This window comes from Podarcis erhardii, assembly GCF_964252035.2.
Source record: "Podarcis erhardii genome assembly, chromosome: 1".
Taxonomy (NCBI): domain Eukaryota; kingdom Metazoa; phylum Chordata; class Lepidosauria; order Squamata; family Lacertidae; genus Podarcis; species Podarcis erhardii.
In genome coordinates this window covers 69,126,356-69,151,308 of record NC_138497.1, presented here as the reverse complement: position 1 = coordinate 69,151,308, position 24,953 = coordinate 69,126,356, and the positions used below count along the sequence as shown (strand labels likewise).

General features: G+C 39.7%; 1 protein-coding gene across 2 annotated transcripts in view; it reads right to left on the bottom strand.

Annotated features, from left to right (window-relative positions):
• GALNT18 (polypeptide N-acetylgalactosaminyltransferase 18) overlaps positions 1-24,953 on the bottom strand; it is a 334,135-nt gene that overhangs the window by 74,942 nt on the left and 234,240 nt on the right. The window lies entirely within an intron of this gene.

Sequence of the window (24,953 nt, the reverse complement as noted above, 5' to 3'; positions counted from 1 at the left end):
AAGCTGTGTGGCCTGTAGGATAGATTGACGACCACACCGCTCAAATTCATAACAATTTAGCTCAACTCTAATTACATCAGCTTGCATCATTTCCAGTTGGCATCATGACCTAATTGCTTTGGGTCTTGAACAGACACATGGTAAATGAATAAATGAATTAATCTACTATATATTTTGGAGGGTTATTTGTCTGGCAACTATACATTTGGACACATCTGAAGATATTATAACTACATTTGCCTGAGATCAAGGAGCATGTTTTCATCTATGTTTCAAGAAAATTAGATGGCAGCTGGAGCCTTTCAAAACTGCACAGATTTTAACCAAATTTTGTACGATTGATGCACAGGTTTGGATCTAATTTGATGGCATTTTGAATCAAGATGGCAGACTGAACTTTTCAAAATTGCACTGATTTTAACCAATTTCAAAACTGCATTCATTTTTTAGTTTCTTATAATTCCCAAGCAACCCTGGGTACAAGGCTGCTCGTATGGTCTACTTGGAAAATACAGACAAGGATTAATAGGAGAACAAAGCTGAGTGTTGCATCTCCATTCAGAAAGATAGCTCTCAAAGGAGAATAGCTGAAAATATAACTTTGTCCAATGATTAGCTGTTGCCTTTCATTCATGACTGTCTTTCACTTGGTAAAATATAGCACTCACTCGCTCATTCTCAATTTTTCATTAACTTATGGTTGGATATACACAACCTAATTCATTCTGTCCTGCATTCTCAACCAAATACAATATTAGTTCTAATATTGGCACCGTTGCTATTTAATCAGTGAGCTAGACTTCTGCAGAACATAGCAGGAATACAATCTAATCAAATGTCCAATACATTCTGCTGCCGTTATTCACAATGTGAGAACAATTTTATTTTTACATGTGATGTCTCACATTCCTTTTTCAAGGCAAGACGACTCAAACTGCAAAAGGATCACCTTCTCCATTCAACGAACAAAGAACCCTGGTGCTTGCTGCAAATGAGACTTTCCACAACATCACATATCATATCACTTACTGTATGAGTTATAATATGAATTTGTAGCAGAAGCTTCTTACACTTTGGAGTGTCTTAGGCTTGAGGTTCTTAGGATTGAATTATGATCACAAAATGCATATAAAGAGCTTCTGCCTATTATTATCGCTATCCGATACTTGGTCAGGTGAGCTTGAGGTTTGCACAGCTATTGTCAAAAAAGGACTGCAGAAAAGGGCTTCTGTCCTATACTTCTAGGTGTTAAAGAAATCTTAGGAAGATAAGTAATACTCAAAGATGGAATCTTACAAGGAATGTGTGCCTTGTTTGACCTCATCTGGAAGCTCAAGGAGGGTGTGTGTGTGTGTGTGTGTGTGTGTGTGTGTGTGTAGAAAGCAGCAATTCTCTCCAATTGCTGACACTGATGCTACATCCAGCATGACAGAGCCAACCACTATTTCGAAAGAAACATGCTGTGATTCTCCGGGTTGTCAATCTCTTTTTTTAAAAGAAATGTTATTGCTCTTAAGATGGAGTACAATAAAGGCTTGCCATAAATTATTTGATGGTGGTCACTGGTAAACAGGCAACTGTATTTGTGGATCCCTCATACCTAGAATTAACATTACCAATATGATACACAAAATAAAATTTAGGTTAGATCTCAGTAAAGAAAAAAACAAATTCTCTTTACTTGTCTTTCCTGCTACAACTAGTAATCTCATTTTAGCATAGCCTTGCATTTAAAACAATAGCCTGGAAGCCATAGACAAGAATGAACTCAAAGCAGAGAAATAGATTGAATAGCAGAGGAGGTATGTAGCACTCTATCCCTCCTCTGCTTCCAGCAAAGAAACAAATTGCTAAAGCAGAAAAATGCCCTCTTCTGTGTCCAGAATGGAAGTGCAGCAAGGAATGAGGAGCAAGACAGATGGAAAGCAAAGTTCCTCTTTTGCCAGTCCCTAGCAGGATCTGAAGTGGTGTTGGGTATTGCACACTAGTACAGTGGTACCTTGGGCTAAGAACTTAATTTGTTCTGGAGGTCTGTTTTTAACCTGAAACTGTTCTTAACCTGAGGTACCACTTTAGCTAATGGGGCTTCCCGCTGCCGCTGCTACACGATTTCTGTTCTCATCCTGAAGCAAAGTTCTTAACTCAAGGTACTATTTCTGGGTTAGCGGAGTCTGTAACCTGAAGCGTCTGTAACCCGAGATACCACTGTATCTCTTGTGGGCTGATCTACAAGGATGTCTTTTGTGTAAAGTTGCAAAGGAGGAGCTGGGAAGAAGGCAATATAGTCCATTACTCATTCATAATAATAAATTCACACACAAAATAAATAAGTATTTTGACAAGGTTGTACTTAAAAACCTTTTAAAAAACCTCAAAATACATATCAAAGCTGAAAAAACTCTTCTTTTTCTAAGTGATGGAGCCAACAGTGCCACCTCATCTTCTGGCCTCTGCTCTGTCTTCACTGCCAGAGCTGCTTTCCCACATGTTTACCAGTTGCTCTTGTGTCCTGCCTTGTCCCATCTTCTTACCTTTGTGATGTAGGCTGCTGCATCCCTAGTAATGGACCATAATCTGCAAAGTGTGCTTTTTCACTCAACTGTTGCTTCGAGAGATCCCATACGCAAGTCTTCTGGGGTCTTACTCAGTTCTCTTTCTCCCTCCCTTCCAGCAGATTAGAGAGACTTTCCAGAACCTAGTTAACTTTCCCATTTCACATGAAATCTGGTTTGCGAAAATAAATGTCATCAAAATCCAGATCTCCCAGTCTGGATTCTCACACAGTTTTCTGTGGAACGCCTACCATCTGTTTTTCATATCCCCAAATGTGATGCAGATTATTAAAGATGCTTATAACACTTCTTTGCTTACAGATAGGTAGCCGTGTTGGTCTGTCATGGTCAAAACAAAATAAAAAAATTCCTTCCAGTAGCACCTTAAAGGCCAACTGAGTTAGTTCTAGGTATGAGCTTTCGTGTGCATGCACACTTCTTCAGATACTTCTTTGCTTGCAAACCAAACCAGGGACAAAAATGTGATAGCAAAAGCAGCGAAAACTGCAGACACATTATCATTTGCTACTTATCTTATAATCTTGTCACACACACCCTTTGCCCCCTCTTTTTGAAGTGAATGGCCAAATAGGAAGGACTGATAGAATTGTATGCTTTCAAGTGCACTGGTGTCTGTGAATCTCATCAGCTGCACAGGGCAGTGAAGTCAGCACAATAGACAGCTGTGACTCTTGGATTTTCTGTTATATAAAACCAGGTAAGCCATCAGAGGCAGGTCAGAGTTTGCTGGAACAGACACAGCTGACAAGGAGAGTGAGAATTTGTTGTTATTTTTAAATATGTTTACTGAGTACAGTACATAGAATAGCCCTGGGCAGACATTCAATACCATCTTTCTGTGGGCTTGGATGGAAAATTGTGATTCTACCAGCCGTGCCCACTCTCTGCACATGCCCAGGTGTCAACAGATACAGTAGAATGTATACAGTACTATGTGTGCATGTAATGTCTGTACACTACAGATCACGGGAATTGAATGTGCCTACACTGGCCTGTTAAAACACACCTCTTTACCTGGCTTTTGTCACTTGAGATGTATATATTTCAGGACCCACCTTATTTTTGTGGTTAACAGTTGCTTTAAACTGTTCTTGATATGTGTTTTAATTGTTAAAACCCACCCTGAGACATTACGGTAAAGGGTGGGTAATTAATTATTATTAATAAAACATTCTATGATACACATGACATCTTTCAGGTCTTGACAAGGGTAATGGTCACCAACTTGGATGGCTTTAAAATAGGATTAGGCAAATTCGTGGAGGTTAAAGCTGTCAGTGTCTATTACCCACAAGGGCTATGTTCTCCCTCTGCTGTCAGTGACAGCATGCCTCTAAATACTAGTTGTTGGGTTTCTCAGAGCGCTGTTTTGCTCAAATTATGTTTGCAGAGCTCTCGTGCTCATTTGGTGGGCTACTGTGAGAACAGGATGGGCCTTTGGTCTGATACAGAAAGAGGACATAGGTCTGATCCCAGAATGGGTGGACACCAATGCAAGAGCCAGAGGCAGATGATGTGGCTGAAGATGGGTGATGTCCAGGTTCTAGAATAGGCATGCAGACAATGAGGTGACACAAGAGGATTCTCTTCAACTTCTCAGAGGCAAATTGCTCAGAATGAAAAACCTGGAGCAACTGTTGTATTTCTATTGGTTCCTGAAGCCACCTGGTTCAGCTGGGCTGAAGAGCAACAGTGCCTGCTCTGGCCAGCAGCGGTGCTGCAGGAGGACTGATAGCCCCCTCCACATGAGAACTACTCCAGTGGTACAAGGAGTAAGGTGCCTGGGCTCTACTGGTTCATGATCCCCAGCACTGTACAGAGGCAGGATGGATCATGAACTTCTCACCATAAATAGACAATAACACCACCAAATCTCTGCACAAGGCTTTGCTGTCATTCCAGCTCCATAAAAGGGAAAGCAGCACCTGCTGAATTTCTCCCTTGTCATGCAGTTATTAAAAGCACCCAAAAAGAACTAACAACTCCATTGCCACCAGGTAGGTTCAAAATAACTACCATATGCTTGCTATAACAACCCAGACAGATAAATGAGTAACAAGGTTCTCAGTGTAATGAGACAGGTAAAGGGAGACTCCAAATCAGAATGAATGAAGTTTGCACTAAATTAGGCTATGTTTAAACTGTCTGAATTCAGAAGCTGCTGTGGCCAACAAGAAGAGTACATATGCACATTTACAGTACATAAATTAATGGGCCTCTCCTGATTGAACTTAAATCTGGCAAATGGAAACGACAAGCTTCTGTTTTTCTCTTTGATAGGAAATCTTAACGCTGGTTTAGAGTTCTGTTTGGCTTCTTAGGAACGGAGAACAAAGGAGCGAAGAAGAAAAATAAAATGCATTGAACTTTAAATAGTAAAATAATTATGACCTAAAACCCATTGTTTAAAACACATGTTTCCTTTATAAGACTGTCATGCGATTATTTTATTTTATTTATTCATTTTGCTTTCTATGTGAAATCGCCTTTAGGCTTATTTCCTTTTTGAAGGCAGACCAGTTTCTTAAGAAGTACAAACTAACTCTAGTGCAAGTTAGAGAAAAGTGAATTCTTGCAATAATGTCTTTAAAATGATGTTTATTTCTAGCCAGTTGGAGTGTTTCTCCACGGCAACAGCACAGATAATCCCTGTTGAGAATGAGAAAGGAAACACACCACCCAGGAGAGGCCTTCCTGCCACTTCCTGCTCCCACACCAAGCCATGCCGTTGCGCTGTGACCCACCACCACTTCCTCCACCACCAGACTGCTCCCCCTCTTGCTGAACACAGTGAGAGTCTAGGCGTTCCACAAGGCATTTCTGCTTGTCTTCTCCACCGCAGGATGGGGAAGATGAGTGGCAACACTGTGTGCTAGAAGCAATAAGGTGAGAAGGACTCTGCTTCTTGCACCTCCACCACCTGAAGTAGGTGCTTCACCTCGTATCAACAGTAGACTGCCTCTGACACCACCACACCACAAACTGTTTAAATGCAGCAGAGAGAGAGAAACACCTATTGAGAAGCTATTCAAGCCAGTTTTTCATTTGTAACCGAAGGATTCAACAAACTGGCTGCCATACTTGGAAGCTGCTTGAAAAGGTTCAAATCAAATCTTCTGGACACTAAACTCGTGAATGTAATACAGAAGAAGAGTTACACATTCTTTAAAAGAAAGTCAGCAATTTAAATACTATATTCTCCAAACAGGGGAATTTCACCATTTTAGTGTGATTTGTGAAAACTATAGGACCTGGGGAAGCCAAATGGATTACAGTAGTTGCATCCCATTGAGTTGGTAGACATATCTTTTTTTTACAATACTAGAAAAGTAATGATTCCCCAATGGAAAGAACTTATCTTTGTTTGCCGTGCAAGGGCCTTCTCTATGGAGGAACTGTGTCTGTGGATCTCCCTTCCCTCAGAGATGCCTCTGGTGCCATCACTCTATATCTTTCAGTGTGGTGTGAAGAAGTATCTCTTTGGCCAGGCCTTTGTGGGGATCTGAGCTTAGATAAGCCACATGTTAATATCTTCTCACTATACTGCTTAGACGAAGACTAGAATTTTTAATTGTGATACGTGATTTTGATTTTTGTTGTTTCAACAATAATTTGACCTGAGATCATACAGGATGCAGGGTAGGATAGAAACTGAATGAATGAATGAATGAATGAATTTATAAAAATACGAGCTGACTATATTCTGTGAAATTAGATGCTTGCTTATTAAGGCATACAGTAATTCTCTACTGAACTTTTTTGTATGTAGTTTGAGAGCCCTTTGGGGCTGTAAAGTATGATTTAAGTATAACAAACAAACAAACAAACAAACTGCATGCTTAGCTGAATGCAGAAGTATTTTGTATGCAACATCTATTCAAACCAAAAGCTTGGGGAATTAGCAGTACCTATTTATGAACACTGAACCTGCTCTTCTACCTAGCTTGGTACCCTTCTTTAGTTTGTCTCTTTTTTGTTGTAAACTAAAAACAAACTAAGAAAATATGCGAAACCAAAATGCCAAAGCCCTTTCTCACAAATTTGCTACCTCTGTCCTTTGTGATGTATGACATATTTATGGAAGGTTCTTGTCATGTCACAGAGATGGTGCATGGATTTAAAAACCAGAAGAAAGATTCTGTGAAATGACGATAAGCAATCCAGATATGTGGTGATATGTTTCTGACTGAATACAGTATTGTTTTCATGAACCTAAAGTTATGAAACCCAAATTTGTATGTCATATTTGTCACACAATCAATAAGCGTGCAATATAATTAGATTCTGCTCTGTGCCATACAACTTTATTGACTGAAGAAAAAAAAGTAATCTTAAGATGGAATAAAGTTATATGAAGACACTCTGACTTATCCTGAATTGTATGGAAATCACATAGCTATTGTATTCCTAAGAAGGTTCATCAGAGCTCACGTATCATATTGGTAGTCACAAGTCAAATCAATAGTTAATGTATGACAACTTTATGAACTTGGGAGGACGGTTTTCCATTAAGTGGAATCAGATGAGTGGATCAGATTTGAGTAATCATGACAGAAAGTGACCCTGATGATGCTGTAACAGTGTCTACAAGGCCGACAGTAGTACAATACAACACTCCATCATCTACCTCTTTGATCTTCACTTTTGACATAACTGATGACGGGATTGATTTATGAGCCAAGAGGGCATTTTTATGCCATTTAGAATTAGGGTTCAAAACTGTCCTCACATTGTATCTGTCATTTCGCATCATGTTTTATATTGTAGGGTGCATATTTGAGATGGAAGGTTTCATTTTCAAATTTCTGATACAAGTATCTGTATCTCAGAGTCTGCCCTATACATGCTGTTATTATTCAGCTTGATATGTTCTCATTTAAAATACATAAGCAGTTCCAGAATGTTACCACAACTATATATAGCATCTTGGAACCAGTACTTTGATGAATGGTGATTGCCACTGTAGAAGAAAGAAGGGTTTTTTGTTTGTTGATGACATCTGCATTCCAAAGGCCTTTTATCAGCCACACCCAAGAGCTGAAAAAGTCTGAGGTGTCTACTATGCTTGACTAATTTGTGGCTACTCAATCGACTGCTGTGAATTATCCTGGCCACAGGAAAACCATTCCACCGCTCACACCACCACCCTGAGTTCACCACATATCCAAACCCCACTTCTTCCAGTGTCAGTCCTGGTTCACACGCACATATTCATCATTTGATTAAGTGTACAGCAATCACATGGTGCTGAATGTGTGAACAGAGGACAAAAAATATTTGCAACTGAACATCAGATGGCTCAGGTCATGATGTGATAAGCATAGAGGGATGAAGTACATCTAATCAGCTGTACAGTATCTTTGCAGATCACAAAAATAACAAGTTATCTCCTCTGTACTATATTTCTATTTAATCTGAAGTAATTGCTTCTAAATTTGCATCTTTAACTATAAATCGGTATGTGGAAACGTTAATGGAAATCTATCCTATTTTTGGTGATGTTTAAATGCCACACCCTTAACAGAAAGTGCAGCAGAAGAAACATGCTTAATTTAGAATGTCATGATTTATCCTGACGTCTTTATACATTTTGCAAGATGCATTCCAAAGATGGCACTGTGTATTGGACACTGTTTATACATTCAAATAAACAAAGTTTCTGTTCATCACTGTCACTTGTGCATCTCGCATTGTTCCACATTCAGAGCATGAATTACGATCTTCATGCTAGAGTTTAGAGCTTGTGAAATATACCTGGATATCAGCCCATTAACTACCATTAGAGTCAATGGAACTAAATTGGTTTAGGTCCAAGCAATCCAGTTTAATTGATTTATGTGTTATGATGTAAGGGCCTAATTCAGAAAACATCTCTTCAGACATTACACATCAGCTTTATAAAGACATAAATTGCCTTGTTTCTGTTTAAATAGCCTTTTAATACCAGCTGTTAATGTTTCATAGTTGCTGTTTAGTTTCAGTTTTATTAATGGGAAGTATTGTTTAGTTTTAGCTTTATTAATGGGAAGTATCAGAGGATACAGCAATAATTATCATAATGGCTACAAATGAAAACATATTTTAATACAGTTGGCTTGCTTTTTAATATATTTCATTATGTTGTGCAAAGCAAGGTGATTACTAGAGCTTAGATGCAGAAAGGAACCAGGAATTGAAAAATGTTTGGTACTAATCAGAAACCCAAATCCATCTCTGTTTTTTCCCATTATGATAAAAGCAGCACAATTGCTTATTAGCATCCCACAGCACACTGGGAAACATTTCCTCCTGCTTAAATTCTGTTTCATTTGGGATGCAATTTATTTTTAAACTAAATATGCTAATCTGCTCATTAGTGTTACTCTTGGCATAGTGTGTGCCTGCTGACAACCTACATGATGAGTGAGAGCCCAGCTGGTAATTTTCTTTTAAGGGTGTGTTCATCCTGGCAGCTTACTATAGATATATAAAACATACAAACCGCCGTACCAATGAGCCTCTTACAGGTGGGGCAACATTCACAACAGATTTAGCCAAGCTATAATTCCCTGCGGTATTTCCAAGGACCACTATGTAACAATTCCAGGATAAAAGCTTCCTATTTCTAAGCAATAGTGTCTATCTTTTTCTACGGCATCTTGATCAAGAGTATGCTCACCACTGAATCTGAGAACCAGTCTAAGGCCCATTTCTCAGATTGCCTTGGGAGTGGAAGCTGCTGACCTGCTACTCTCTTCCGTACCACTGGTTATGGGAGAGGCCCCAGGCCACACTGCTACTTCCCACACCACCAGCAAGTCTCTGGAAACTGAATTAAAGGTGGTGTGTGAAGGTGCTGCAGTGTAAAAGAAACCTCCCCCTGTTGATCTCAGAAAACAAAGTGATATTGGGCAGAATCAAGCTGTAGAACCTTGAACTGATTCTTTTCAAACTTTGAATGAAGAGAGTTTCTGAAATTTGTGAATAGTCCCCACTTTTTTAAAAAAACAACAACTCCATTTTGTGCATCTGATGAAACAGACTCTAGTCACAAAGGCTTATGCCACAATAAATTTATCAATTCTTTAACATGCCACAGGACTGTGTGTGTGTGTTTTCCAGCAACAAAGGTGGCTACCCCACTGGAACCCTATCTTTTACATATAGGGTTAATCTTTTCATTCACAAATATGGCCTATTGCCAATCATAATCTCAAGAGAGAGATTCCACAATTCACCCCTGTTGGTCTCTCTCGGCACTCTTTGAAATAATTTATATGGCAAAATTAAAATCACGTTATACATATAAATGAAACATCTTTAATGTGCATGTGTCAAAAGGACTACCAAAAAGCTTCCTTCATACTGTAGCCTGTCTGCCCCTTCCTGAAAGAGAGTCCTGCCAGTTGGGGCAATTCAGAGAGCTCCAGCACACACGTGGAAGCACTTGGCACATGCACAAGAGTCTTTGGGTTTTACCAGCAGAGCACTGAGATGGCCATCCCTGACACACCTTCCTAAGACTAAGCCCTTCTTGAACATGGTGGGGCTTGCTACTTCATAGCATACATAGGATTGCACTATGAATCTTCAAGATCTATTTTATTTTAAACCTGAGCCATAATTAAATTGCTCCCCTTTCACCATGAGCCTGTTTCCATGAGCATTCAAAAGACCATTTTAAAATGAAATTAATGTCACCCTTACACAAAAAAATGAGACTTAAAATTAGTGTATTTCACACTGCAACTCCATGTGTATCTTCTCAGAAGGAACCTCCACTGAGTTCAACGGCACTTATACTTAACGGCACTTAAGTATGGAGGGCTTCAGCATCAGATAGTTGGGACACTTTAAATTCTTTAAATGAGACTTTGTATTTACTGTGGGGCACTAAACCTTTTGTCAAGGAGCTTTTACACATTTCATATTTATAACATTTAGATTCCACCTTTTCTAAAAGTGCAAAGCAGCTAGCAACAAAATTTGATAAAAACACAAGTATCTATTAACAATAACAATAATAATAATAAAGCTGTTTTATAAGAACAGGAGTGGATTTGTAGCACTGTAAAATACCATATAAAACCCATCTCTTGTAAAGATTGAAGTGCCTAACCAGATAACTTTCCAGCCAGTTCCTCTAATAACAATTATATCCCTTTTATTGGGACAAAAGATTTGACAAAATCAGAAGGTTTTGAATGTTTTGTTGAACAGATTTTTTATTTACAGCAACTGCATACTTGTTTTTATCATGAATGAACATAAGATGCCTTTCTTGAATGTAAACTCTCTTAGAATTCTCAGCAATATTCCTGTAGATCACTCAAATTCATGAGAGTACTTTATAACTTTAAGGAATTAACTTTCCAATGTGCACATATATCACTAATTTTCTTCACTGCCTCAAAAGCCATTTTATATAATTGCAGCCTGGATCATCATAATCGATTACCTTTACCTTGACATCCATCAAAAATTAGTAGTACTTTCTGCCACACAAAGGAAAAATAAATTTTGTCAAAATAATTTGAAAAACCTTGGGAATAGCTCACTAGCAGAACTCGCAAAAAGTAATTAATTAGCCGTAGTAATAAAGTTGTGCCAGGTTTAAGAAGTGCTTCTTGGTTAATGGACTTTAAACAAACCCTTCAATATCCTCCCCTAATCTCAATAAATCTTGTTAATATGGAAAGCAGAGTTTGGCAACCTACTTCCTACCCAAACATGAATAATGTTGGTGCGTGTTTTTAGTTTATTGTTGCTTTTATCTTTTAAATGTTTTAAATAAATGTGAGGGTTTCTAACAATCAAACGGTGTATACATTTTATGAAATAAATAGTACATAATTGAAATACAATACATCTCTCTACAGTGGGGAAAGCAAGGTGATCTGTATGCCTGCTCAGTCCGCTGTTCAGCTGCTAAATGATGAGAGGCAACTTCAAGGACCTGTCCCCTCTTCTGATGGCTCTTTAGCTTTAAACTAGACTTGGACCCGACAGCCTTTCAAATAGATGCCTCCTTCAAACACCAGACCGTCCTTTGTATGGTAGGAGACGTGGCTGTCCCATTGATGGCAGATCTATGTTGAGGCAGGCTTGCAGTGACCTTACAATCTCCTGACCTTCATCTGATTCTGAAAGACTGATCCTGCTTCACCTGAGCCCACAGTTCTTACATTCAATCTTGCCACTGCTTAACCTACCATGTGCTAGCTAATAAACATCAATCAAGTTGAGTTTGTTCTGTTTCAGGAGGCTTTTAAATGCAGCAGACAGCTAATGAAAATGTGTCTTGTTCTCAGTGATAATAAATGAAACTGAAGGAGTCCATGGGGCTTGCTACTTTGAAAGCAGACAGGTCTGCATCCCTTCAGCCATTGGCAACTGAGTAATCATTATCACAATCAATTAAAACAACATGTGCATCAGGGTTTGCAGATGAACTTCTGGGTTAAACATTGTAACTCTTTTCTTTTCTTTTCGCAAATGTGCCAAAAATTAAATTCTCAGTGTGAGAATTTGTGTGTGTTGCAACATCCCTGTATTCTTTAATACAATCCAAAAAGGCTCACTGAGTTCAGTAATGCCTACTCCCAGGTAAGTTAACACAAAACTGAAGTCATGTGGCATGATCCTGTTCTATCTGAAAACTGTATACATGCAATAGATATTTTTGCAAAGAACACAGGTCTCCCTCTCTGCTGAGGCATTTCCCCATGTGCTTTGACCTTCTTTCTGAGTAAGGAACTGAAATTGCACACTTTCCACAACATCAGCAGCACTTTCTCCTCTCAGTTCCATTCTCATGAATAGCTGACGGGCAGGAGGGGACCCTAAAGCTCCAGATGCAAACCAGCTGTGAGATAAAGGGTAGATGGAATAGACTAGAATAAAGGTTCAGAGATGGCTTGGCACATTATTAGGAAACATGGTAGAAATTTGTGAGCCATTCCTCTGCACGTTACATAACACTGAAGTACAGAAACAGGATTATGAATAACTCATACATTTTCTGTCGACGCTTCCTGATAATGTGTGAAGTTGCCCTCTGTATCCCCTTCTCACAATTACACAAAGATGTACTCTTCTTAGTCCACCTTTTCCTCAGATATCTATAACTGGCCTGATTAATTTACATCCTTCTTACTTTGTATTTATTACAAAAGTTGTAACAAAAACTCTGCTCCCCCACCCCACGTTGCATCTGGCATGGTTTTGACTTGAGAGCTTCAACATTTGTTCCTTTCTTCTATAGGTATTTTTCAACGGTGCCTTCTTTCCTTTCCTTATTGTGTTCTATATAAAATGTTCTCATCTGTAACTAATTTCTTTCTTTCTGATTGCCCACAAATGGATATGGCAGTCAGCAAAATTGAACCATTTCCATGTTTTGTATAAAGCACCAGAGTTTTTAATGGTGCTGATGGATGTCTGCTACTGAGAGCCAGCTATCTAGTTTGACAGGTCGTTGAAGCTTTCAGCCCCCTGCAGACTGCTGCTGTGATTATTTAGCAAGGCTCCTGGGAGGATGCTACATTTTTCAGTGGACCTTCATTTAAGATAGATATCTGAATTTGTAGTTGAGAAACTAGAATATATCAGGTTTGTTGTCTGTCCACCCTCCACCCCCCCCCCAGTTTCTATCAATATGACAATAGCACTCCACTCACAAATAGCTGTTTGCTGTAAATGTTCTACAGCTATGTAACTGTGACGCAGGAAACGTGAGAACAAACTTGAATTAATATATAGATCACTTCTGGGAAACAGAGGATGTTAAACCAGTAGGGATACTGGTGACACAGAGTGATCTAAGAAACAACAACCCAGTGAGGTAAGATAGGCTGAGAGATACTGACTGGCCCAGAGTTAGCCAGTGGACTTCATGGCTAAATGGGGATTGGAACCATCGTCTCCCAGGTCCTAGGCCAACACTCTTAATACAGTCATACATTGGGTTACAGATGCTTCGAGTTGCGCGATTTCGGGTTGCACACTGCGCCAAACCCGGATGTACTGGAATGGGTTGCTTCCGGGTTCCGGCGCTTACGCATGCCCAGAAATGCTAAATCGTGCTATGTGCATGTGCAGAAGCACCGAATCATGACCCGTGCATGCGCAGACGCACGGGTCGCGGGTTGCGAATGCTGCGGGTAGCGAACGTGCCTCCCGCACAGATCACGTTCGCAACCCGAGCACCCACTGTATGTATCAATTCCCTTTGTTGTCTGGAATTTTCTGAACTGTTCAAGAACACAAAAATTAATAATCAGAGCAACAACAAGACATAAGGTTGCCAACTGACTCCAAATGAAATTTCTCTTCTCCCTCTCTCTCTCAGTGTGTGTGTGTGTGTGTGTTTTGGGGGGAGGGGAGAAGCTTGGGGAAAAAGGAATTTGGAATGGGGACAGGGCAGGAGGAGGGGACAATTAGTACAGTGGTACTTCGGGTTAAGTACTTAATTCGTTCTGGAGGTCCATATTTAACCTGCAACTGTTCTTAACCTGAAGCACCACTTTAGCTAATGGGGCCTCCTGCTGCTGCCGTGCCGCCGGAGCACGATTTCTGTTCTCATCCTGAAGCAAAGTTCTTAACCTGCAGCACTATTTCTGGGTTAGTGGAGTCTGTAACCTGAAGCGTATGTAACCTGAAGCGTATGTAACCCAAGGTACCACTGTACTTGGGCTCTTTGCTGCTTCCCTGCTCCAAGACGCCCTCCATGAGTTCCAAAAGTGTAGTTTATGAAATAGCAATGATCTCACCCCAGCCAACTTCCCTGTAGCTCCTGTTGGGTAGCATCACATCGCAGCTGATCACCAATGGCATATGGAGTTCCAGTTGATTAATTTCTGGCCACACAGCAAACAGAACATAACCATATTCCTAAAAACTGCCAAGAATGGGGTGGGGTGAGGCTTGAAAATCCATCTGGTTGGAAGTCATAGACATCTCTTAATTTGATTAGGGGCAATGTAATAGAAGCTTAATTACAATAGTCCTCACTCATCAATCCACTGAATGCCCTGGCTAAATTGAGTTGTTCACAGTCTTTGAAGGAGAATCCCAAAGAAATGATGTGAGGGAATGACAGGTGAGCAATTAACATCTCACCGTGAAGCTAATTATGTTCTCTTCGTTTCAATGAATTATTTAAGACAATGGTGTTCGCTACCCTAGCCTGTGTGGCACTTGTGACCTACAAGTACTCTTTCTGTAATCCACAGGGCACAAAGGGAACATCACCAGTTTTAGTTTTAATTGGCATTTTTAGCACAACCTTTTCTACGGGTATTTTTGCCCAGACATGGAGCAATGCCAATAAATAGACAGATAATGAGTTGAAAGAGAAGTTTAAAATAAGTGTCCTGTGGACCTTCCCAGCCCTATTCTTCTTTTCCCATGCAGGAATTGTCCCCTCTCTTCTTCTTTTGGAACTAACGTTTTCAAACTCCCTGCCCCAAACTAACAATGTGTGTGCCAATGTTAATGCTTAAGCTTCAAATTGGACTTCTCTATAATCAAGTTTTATGAATGCAAACTAGAGATGCATTTTGGGGTTTGGAGTGAAAGGTTTTACATACGAACTCTCACCTACTCTTTATCACATGTCCTCAGTTGTTTCTTTCCCTAATATGCAGCAAGGCTTCTTCTAAGGCAATCCATACTAATTAGGGTCCACAGGAGCAATGATGATATGTAGTCAGGTTAGTGGTGATATTTAATCAATTTGATTATTAATGGTATTTAATCAGATTCATGAAGATGCCACAAAGTCAAATCAGGAAGCACTACGCTCCCTCTGGATGGCTTTCCTGATGACAGTGGACAGCTAATTAGATCCAAAGCAGGGAAGCCAAATCAGAATGAGGGCAACATTACTTCCCTTCACTCTGAATACAGTGGTACCTCGGGTTAAGAACTTAACCTGGAGCAACCACTTCCTGTTTAGCAGAGTTTGTAACCCGAAGCGTCTGTAACCCGAAGTACAGCACTCTCTCTCTCTCTCTCTCTCTCTCTCTCTCTCTCTCTGTGTGTGTGTGTATTACTATATTTGTGCCTATAATTTGCAGAGACACTCACCTGAACCATTTCCATAGTAGAGGAGTGGGCTTCTCAAGAGGCTCTGCCCTAAAGCTAACAAAAGTTAGCAATGTTTGGTGTAAATGTAAAGTTATATCCTCCTTAATGCTGAAATGGGAAGAGAAATTTGTGCATGAAATGGGAAGCGGAATAGGAAGGGGACATACAAATCTATGGCAGGCTCTTGATCACATAACTAGATGGCGACAGTTTACAAGGAACTGAAGAGCAGTAATTAACCACTCCCTTAGACACAACACTATTGTGTAGTCCCTATGCAAGGCTACATTAATAAAGACTAAAAAGGATAAATGATATTTTACAAGAGCTGAAGGAAAGGGTCAGAGAAGAAAAAATATCACCAAAATGTAGCCTTATGTTTTGTTGCTGGAAGGAAACATTTTTATGAATTCTCTATTCCAAAGAAAATTCTATCTATGATGCTTTAAAAACATGGTTTAAAACATCTCTATAACCCCCTCCTCCCAATCAGCCTGGCTAGACTTTTTTTGCTTTCAAGCCAGTTGTACAGTGGTAGGGGAAAGGGGTCAAGTGCAGTATTTTTCTCAGTTTTTTTATTTAGCTATACACCTTCGGTTACACCAGAGCTTTTGGTCTCACCTCTGCCCACTCCAACACCTGATCAGGAAAAAATGATCTTTCAATCGACCAGAAATCACTGAGCTAAGGCCCAAGTCTTTACCTCAGAGGCCTCCATCCCGTTCCCTTGATTGAGAATGTTTTGCCTCATGGGATGTCAACTCTATTTTTTTTTTTAAGAAATATGAAAGACTGGCAAGAGTCTATAGCCCTGTCCTTACTGTGCATTCTCCAGTTGCTCACCCACTGCCAATCTTTTTCAAAAGCACCAGTGACTAGAACATAGCCATGGAGTTGCAGTTTGACAAAGAAAAGGTACGTGACCTTCCAGCCAAGGCAGTCTCCCTTCTTTTCCCTCCCTTTCCAACCTTTTTGTATACCTTCAAACACAAGGGGAGAAACCTGACTTCACTCAGAAATTTAGCTTGGCCTCTTTTTTCTTGAGTGACTTTCTCATCTGATACTGACCCGGCCTCCTGGAAACTAGGCATGTGAAGCTAATCCATTGAAGTTTTGCTTCATAGTGTTTTACATGCAGTAGCCATGTGGGCCTTTTTATCTTTCAGCTTTCCATTCTGCTCTTGCTCTAGGCTGTCTCTCTCAGGCCCTCAAGTTGCCTGCTGTGCCAGAGCTGGAGTCGCTTGCTTTGTAGTTTGGGTTCCCAACTTCTAAGGCCTTTAAACTTTCTTCCTTCAAATAGCCCCCCTCCTCTTTATACTCCAGTTAACGTAGCTGCACCACTCACTCATCCACTGTTACCCACAGTTGCAGGTGCACAACTTTGAGCAATGTCATCACCAATAAAAAACCAGCAACAGTCTTGAGGGGCTTAGAATAACTGGTGTTTATGTTTTCGTGTATGGGGTAATCTGGGCTACACTAAATCTTTATGGTGGTGTAAGAATGGGTGGCCATGTGTCCTATTCTTCAGAGATCAGTCCTCCATTTGAAGGGCTGTCAGAGGACAGTCCTCTAGTCAGAAGGTGTCCTCTATTGGAAGGGCTGTTTGGTTGAAGTTCAGCTTGAAGATGAAGACCCATACAAAGGGAGAGCAGAAGTATACTAGCATACAGTATAAATAAAGGCCTTCTTGATTCGCCTCGTAAAATCTTCTGCAATATCTATTTGGACTGGCGAGAGTGTTCAACTCATCTCCCCCCATTTTAAAAACCTCCATGCAAGGAGATTCTGCAACAGCCCTAGACAACTTCTCCAACTGCCTCATTGTTTGATTTCTGTTTACTTCCAGCTAGCCTAGTAAAGGTATCCTTTCATAAGCTCTATGATGCACTTCATGCTATTTAACCTGAATGCAATCAAATTGCAGCAAAATTTGTATGTCATTATCCCTTCTCCTTTTTCTTTACGGGTACCACAGTTAGTTCAGATGTAATATCCTGAGGGTTGGTTTTTTACAATAGGGAGAAGTTTTCTTTTTCATTTTTGCATGCTGCTTTTATTATTCTCTTTGTTTGATTAAATAAAGATGGCAGCAGACATGGATCTGACTAACTAATCAACGCCAATTACCACTCAGTGTGTAATCACTGTTATAACACAAGTACACAATGAATTTCACATTTCAGTGTATACACTTGTTGGATGTGAGCCAAATGCTTTTCAAAACAACAAAAGGTTGGGAATGATTCAGTGACCATCCCACATTATTAGAATCCAACTGGCATCAGTGAGCCTCTAAAAATTGTTCTTGGAATTTATATACCGGTATTTTAACCATAGTTCAGGTTTCACTAAGAAATCAAAGTTCACAGTATGATTTTCTTCAGAAGGCATATAAAAGCTGTGCATTCAGAGAATATTGAAGTATTTGAAAAAATAATAATAAAATGTGTCTAGTAACTGAGCCCTGAACATTTCTATGAGTATAAACCAGATATAAATCAAATTTAAAGAGACTAGGACTGATCTAGACACATCAAAGAAGCGTTTCAGTTAAATGCGTTGTAAATTTAAACAAGAAAAACAGGTAGAGAAAAATGGAACTCCACTGCGCCATCTGGTGGCACAATGTTATATCACACATACAATGCCTATAAACAGCTTTTTCTTTACCAATCTAGCTGAGTCCTAGCATTGTATTAGGAGTGTTTTCTGAACAGGAGCTTTTTGGCTGTGAACAGGGACTAGTTCACATGATACCTCATAGGCATAAAAGGGGGGGGGGAACAGTTCCCTCCCACAGAAAATCCAAACAACACTGAAAATGTTATTTGTACTTTGTTGTATAATTAACTAATATAGAATTACTTCTTGTGTGACTAGTAAGCCGTGGCTTTTGGCACAACTAAGAAAGAGCAACTTAAAGTTATTTCATAGTCATCCCCTCGAAAAAGTAGCATGTTTGGCATTAAAGCTAAAGGCAGCCTTCTTTAGAAACTTACACTGTTCTTTAAATATACTTCCCCGGAGGCCACTTGAGTCTATAAGGAATGTTTAATCACACAACTTCAATGGTTATATGCATCTCTCTTTATGTCCCTCAGGCCTCATAGTAGTATTATGCCCTGATTTTAGGTTTATGTAATTTAGTGTTTAATGCACCTTAATACCAACCCAGTGTAGTAAAATGTTAAGTCACGTACCATAACGTACTGCTTTCCGGATTCTGAAACCTTTTTCTAAAGGGAATTACAAATTTCACCCCTTTCCTATCTCTTTCTCTTTGGATGAAAGTCTCACTTCAGAAATTCTAACAGCTTTAGTTTATAACCTTAAACAAATTGCCACTGATGCAGACAATGGCTAAACCATTCACATTACAATTATGTTTATGCCACAGTAAATGCTTATGCCAAGCATTTACCTACCTAGGGGCTGCTAATGTACATAATGCTACACACATATTTAAGTACTTTGCTGAATTTGATCTTTGGGGTTTCATACCATGTAAGGGTCTCTTTGGGGCATCATAGAAAAGCAGCACAGAGCCTGAATTCACTTACTGCCCTGTATGTCTTCCTTCCTGCTTAAATTCTGCATCAGTGTGACCTGGCTTGATCCCCATAACTCTCCAGAGTTTCTTGAAGCAATTCCCATTGAAGAACATCCTTCAGCGTGGGCAAGGAAAGCCACATTACTTGAAGTTGATTGGCTATGGACATCAAATGTAGCCTCTATTTATGCAACACCTAGCCAATCAGGAAAGTTATTTGAATAGAGTAGTGTTTGTGGCTTACATTCACAGCCAATCAACTTCAAGCACTGTAGCCGTTGGCTACTCCCAAAGCCAGTTTCAAGCACTCCCATGAGTTTCTTTTAGAATGCAGGTTATTGAAAACAGCAGCAATGAACTTGGCCCCATAGGGAGTTATCAGAACGAAGTCAGCAGCCAGAAGACAGTTCTAACAAGCTGGCTTGTACTGAAACCGATCATAGTTAGTATTAAACTACAACCCCTGGTTAGGAGAAAACCCAGTTCGGATGAAAGCCATGTGTTTGCATTACAAATGTTTTACGGTCCTGTGAACTACTATACTGAATGTAAATCCTTGCTGAAATCTCAGTGAATAATTCCTCTACCTGTTTCTCAACAGCATTTTAAATGTGATTGAGGTATTGTACAGCAATCTGCTGGTGATTAAACTCAGTTTGATACTTACTGATGAAATGGGAATATTATCCTAGAGTATTTTCCATTAGATAGAAAGCTTTCCACTGATTAGGCCGTGCATCCAATTTATTGTAACTAACTCAAGACACACTCTCTCTCTCTCTCTCTCTCTCTCTCTCTCTCTCTCTCTCTCTCTCCTCCCCCCCCCGACTTGCTTTACAGCAATGAAATGAAGTTCACAGTAATAAAGCATTTTTTAACTCAACTGCCCCGAGGTATTATTATTATGTTTATTATGTTTATTAATTACCTGCCCTTCATCCCAAGGTCCCAGGGTGGCTTACAGCATTAAACCACAATTATTAAAACAATTTCTTATAAAAACAGCTGGGACCAGTGCCGCAAGGCAATGCAGGTGTGGTAGATAATCAAGCTGATAGCCTACCAACAAGAGCCACATTACTCCCATTTTTCTGCTTTTAATGAATAGCTTTTGCCCTGGATCAAGTGGGTTGTTCAGCATGATATGTACACAGGCATGCCTTGTAGTAGGACGTTTGACATGATGCCCCCCCCCCGTTCACTCAACACTTTCAGATACTATGCTTTGAAGGCAAAGTACTGAGTCGTTTTGCTTTTAAAATTTGAAGACCATATTTACTTCCATTTTCAATATACACTGTACACATCTTTCCACAGAAACTGATTACTGAGACATAAATAAAATAATCACTCCCTACCATGTGAACCTGACAAACCATGGGCCTTACTGTATAAACATCTTTAAGCGTCCTCACATTCACGCTGTAATTCGATTATGTATATGGTATATTTTCAGCTTCATAAAATGCAGTGTTGTTTGCGCATCATTTCCCCCTGCTTTTTTATTTTTCCAATTATTTCAACTACATGCAAATCTGTAAGTATTGTTACTGTTCGGAAAGATTGCCTCAAATGTAAAGATGCTATCTTTCGAAGCATTAAACAATGATTAGGCAGGCGCTGGGCCAAAGGACTGTGCTGTTTAAGAGGAATGGAACTATACAGCAGCTGGTACTAAGCAATCTTGAGAGAACTGATAACACTTTGTAATTCCATCAAGATGGTCTCAGCTGACAATGGAAAATAACAATGATTCATTTAATCTTGTTTAGCATGCACCAGATTTCCAAAGATGAATATCCTTAAGTAATACCATAAGTAATTCGGAGAATATTATATATTGTAAACCAAGTTCTTCTGGATAAGGGAAAACTCGACTTTAGCTTGGAATCTAGTCCGAGATCTAATACTTAATGTCCATATAGTCTAGATGAAAATGAATGAGAGTTACAAAGGCAAAGCTATGATCATCTGACCAAAGTCTTTCACCAAAGGCCTTTTGCATTGCTGAAGAAAACTTAAAGCATTATAGGATAAGAGGACAGACCCTCAAATAGATCAATGACTGATTAAAGAACACTAACAGAATGAAGCGACAGATTATGCACTGGAATTAACATCTCCCAAGATCTTAACATTCATTATATGCAAAACTAGCTGTGCGATAATATATAAACATTGCCACATACCCAATTCTGCAAATACATCTATTATTAATATAAAAACCAATGTTGTATAAACAGGAAGGACAAAACTTACAGTCGTAGATAGACTAATTAAGGTTCCCAAAAACAGTACATATAGTGTTACCAAAATATATTAGAAAATGGTTTGCCAATTTGCCCCCAAATCAAATAAGCTAAAGAAAAATTAAAAACAAATTGAGGTTAATGGAGACTGCTTTTGTTTGAAACCACTATAGCAATTGGCACTGTGATTTTTAGCTTCAGTTGATTGAAATAAGCCCTTCCTAGAAACTGGCACATAGGGATGGCTCTGTGGGTTAAACCACAGAGCCAAGGACATGCTGCTCAGAAGGTCGGTGGTTCGAATCCCTGCGACGGGGTGAGCTCCTGTTGCTCGGTCCCTGCTCCTGCCAACCTAGCAGTTCGAAAGCACATCAAAGTGCAAGTAGATAAATAGGTACTGCTCCAGTGGGAAGGTAAATGGCGTTTCCAATGTGCTGCTCTGGTTCACCAGAAGCAGCTTAGTCATGCTGGCCACATGACCCGGAAGCTGTCTGCGGACAAACGCCGGCTCCCTCGGCCAGTAAAGAGAGATGAGCACCGCAACCCCAGAGTCACCTGCAACTGGACTTAACATTCAGGGGTCCCTTTACCTTTAGAAAACGGCACAGCTGGTGCTGTGGAATGCTTTGGAACATTTTAGTTAGTTATGGACACACTCAGACAACATTTATGAGATTTGTTTGTTTCTGAGAACATAAAATGAGGGGAAGAAATTGATTCTTCAGGTTAGTTGCACAATATTAGATTGGTTCAAAATCTCATTTTCTTGCTTGCTTGTCCAAGCCCAGGTCACACAATCGCAACAAAACCACCCACACAGGGTTTGTTTAAGGCCTCCTAGGCTGGTAAACAATCCTAGCAACACTGGCCTTAGAGGAAATGGAGCTGTGCAGCTACTCAGGTTGTCTGACCAAGCACTGGGAAACTTCCCATGCCAAGCAGCCAATAGCACAACAGCTATTCTTAACAAACTCTGTTAGCTATCCCCTTAGCCTATGGCCTCTTTAACGTATATAAGATTGTAGACTGAAACCAAGACTTTGGACACATCCACACAATACATTTAAAGCACTCTCATACTATTTTAACACTCAATGCTTCCCGCCAAAATCCCGCGAACTGTATGGTGCTCAGAATCGTAGCTCTGTGTGTGAGAGGTCTCCAGAGAAAGAGAGAGGGAACTGTTAAGATTAGTTTTCAATTCATATTGCACCCCAGCATTAGAAGCTTGTCAAATGCATCTTCTGAAACATGTAATTATGGCTTTCAGCAACTTTGCTCATCCTTACTGCTCATAATTTTTCAAAAGAATTGCAAGCCCATACAGGGTCCAAGACAGGTGAGAGGGGGTTGCTCAGAATGGTTACAGGAAGGGGGAAAGCAACAGTTCAGAAAGGGCATGTGTGTGAGAGATGTTCCATTAATGGGATGTCAGTAGCAACAGACAAACTCCCCTTGACTGAGTTTGGAATCTGCTTGATATTTAAAAGCATTTGTATATGAAAGGAGTCATGACGTGATGTTTTAAACCTGGATGGGAAGCAGCACATTTGCAATAAACAATTGAAAGAATTGGGCCAAATGGCACAGCTGAGCTGAAACCGTCAAAATTTCCAATTTCAGTATTATAAATATGCAGTTATATTTCTCGGTGAACTGGCCCTAAATAAATTCATCTTTTCTTTTCTTTTTTTGTCATAGACCTGGAAATTAATCATAACTCAGACAGAGCTGTGAAAAAGTATCCAAAACCATTTTTTAAGGTTTTAAAGAACAATGCCATCCCTTGAGCTACTGCTACAGGGAAAAGCTCAGAAAAGCTTCTGAATCTCAGAGCAAAGGAAATAGTGAAAGCTATTTCTCTGAACTTGGTCAGAGAAGCTCTCTTCTCAAGTAAGCTAAGTTTAGGCACAATCCCTTTCTATAAAATCTGTAAGATATCTCTCTAGCCCGTGTAGCTGGTAAGAGCCTCAGCTCTGCTCCAGCTCTAAAGTTAGGTACATGGAGGGAGTGCCAACTTGAATAAAATGTTGTGGGGACCCAGGAAAGCCCCGCCTCACATAACAGTGCACACACACCATTTGAATGGGAATGCCCATCAACTTTGTGGGGGCCCAGCCTCCTCAATTATTTTATTGTGGGGGCCAAAGCCCCCACAGCCCCTAGTAATTGGCTCCTATGGTACATGGGGTTGAGGAGTGTTTCCAGAGGGCCTTTATATTCAGGTGTTACAATAAACCATGGTTTATAATGAGGGGAAGAAGGCTGGTCTTCTACTGCACTTACATACCCCCTCCCCTCCAAACATCAACTGATGTGGCTGCAATCTGCGGTTTATGAGGTTGGTTTATTTCAACAAACTATAGTTAAGATTACCCCACAGTTTAGGATTTGAATATAATGCTCAACTGTCGTTAATCAACACCAGAAGTGAAAACTTCTGATCTTTTATTTATAGCAATGGTGGAGGGAAATGAGAAAAGGGAACATGTCTTTTGGGGGAAGGCTAGGCTCATTCCTGCCCTGATACACCATAGTATATTGTGTGACTCAGCAGTTAACAAAGTGATGCTGTCTAAATGTTGGTTCATTGAGTTGTGACTTCTCTGAGTTTAGCTCCCTTGCTCCCAAGGCTCAGGAACTGGATTGACAAGAGTTCTGTTAGGCTGAGAATGAATATACCTCACTTTAGGTGTGGGGTGTGCAGGATATGATAAAATGAAAGCGAAAAACAGTAGTTACATTGTGTGTGTTTAAAACTTGACAATTGTACTTAGTTAATCAGTCTTAGCCAGCCCTCTCAATGTGATTTATCTCCAAGTGATATGTTTTCAATTGGGTTATCAGTTATGATTAATGTGGTAATAAAAATACGCCTGATTGGCTAGGGTATTACTGAAAGTGGCATATAATCAACAGCCCAGTATAAACTTTCATTTCTGATACACAATGTACAAAACTGGGGGATTAAAGGGTAAAAATGTATACAAACCTTTTCAAACATAGATGAAACATTTTTAATTTTCAGATTTTGCTTACCCAGTTTCATAAGGAAAAGCTGACAGGTGAAATGCTAACATAATGCACTCTAAGTTGCTTCAATAATGAGAAGATCCAAGCTTTGTAAGTGTTAAAAATCTACTGCTCAAATGACATAGATGCAGTGACATCTTCACAGTTTTTTCCACTTCAAACGTTTGTTTTTTAAAAAAATAGGAATGAAGGCTTTGCAGGAGATTAATTGAGGGCTTCTAAAATATAATTGGAAACTTAGAAAAACTGTACTGGAGCTTAGCAAAAATCACAGTTAATTTGCTTGACATATGCTGAAGTGAATGAATAAGCTACTGCTGGTTATATTTCTCAAGATAAATGTAAAGAAATTTGATATGTACACGCATATACTGTTAATTTTATACTAAGTCTTAAGACATCATTAAAGTGTAAGTTCTATCCTCAACTAACACTTAACAAATGCAATTTCCAAAAAGTTTACAAAAGACTGAATTC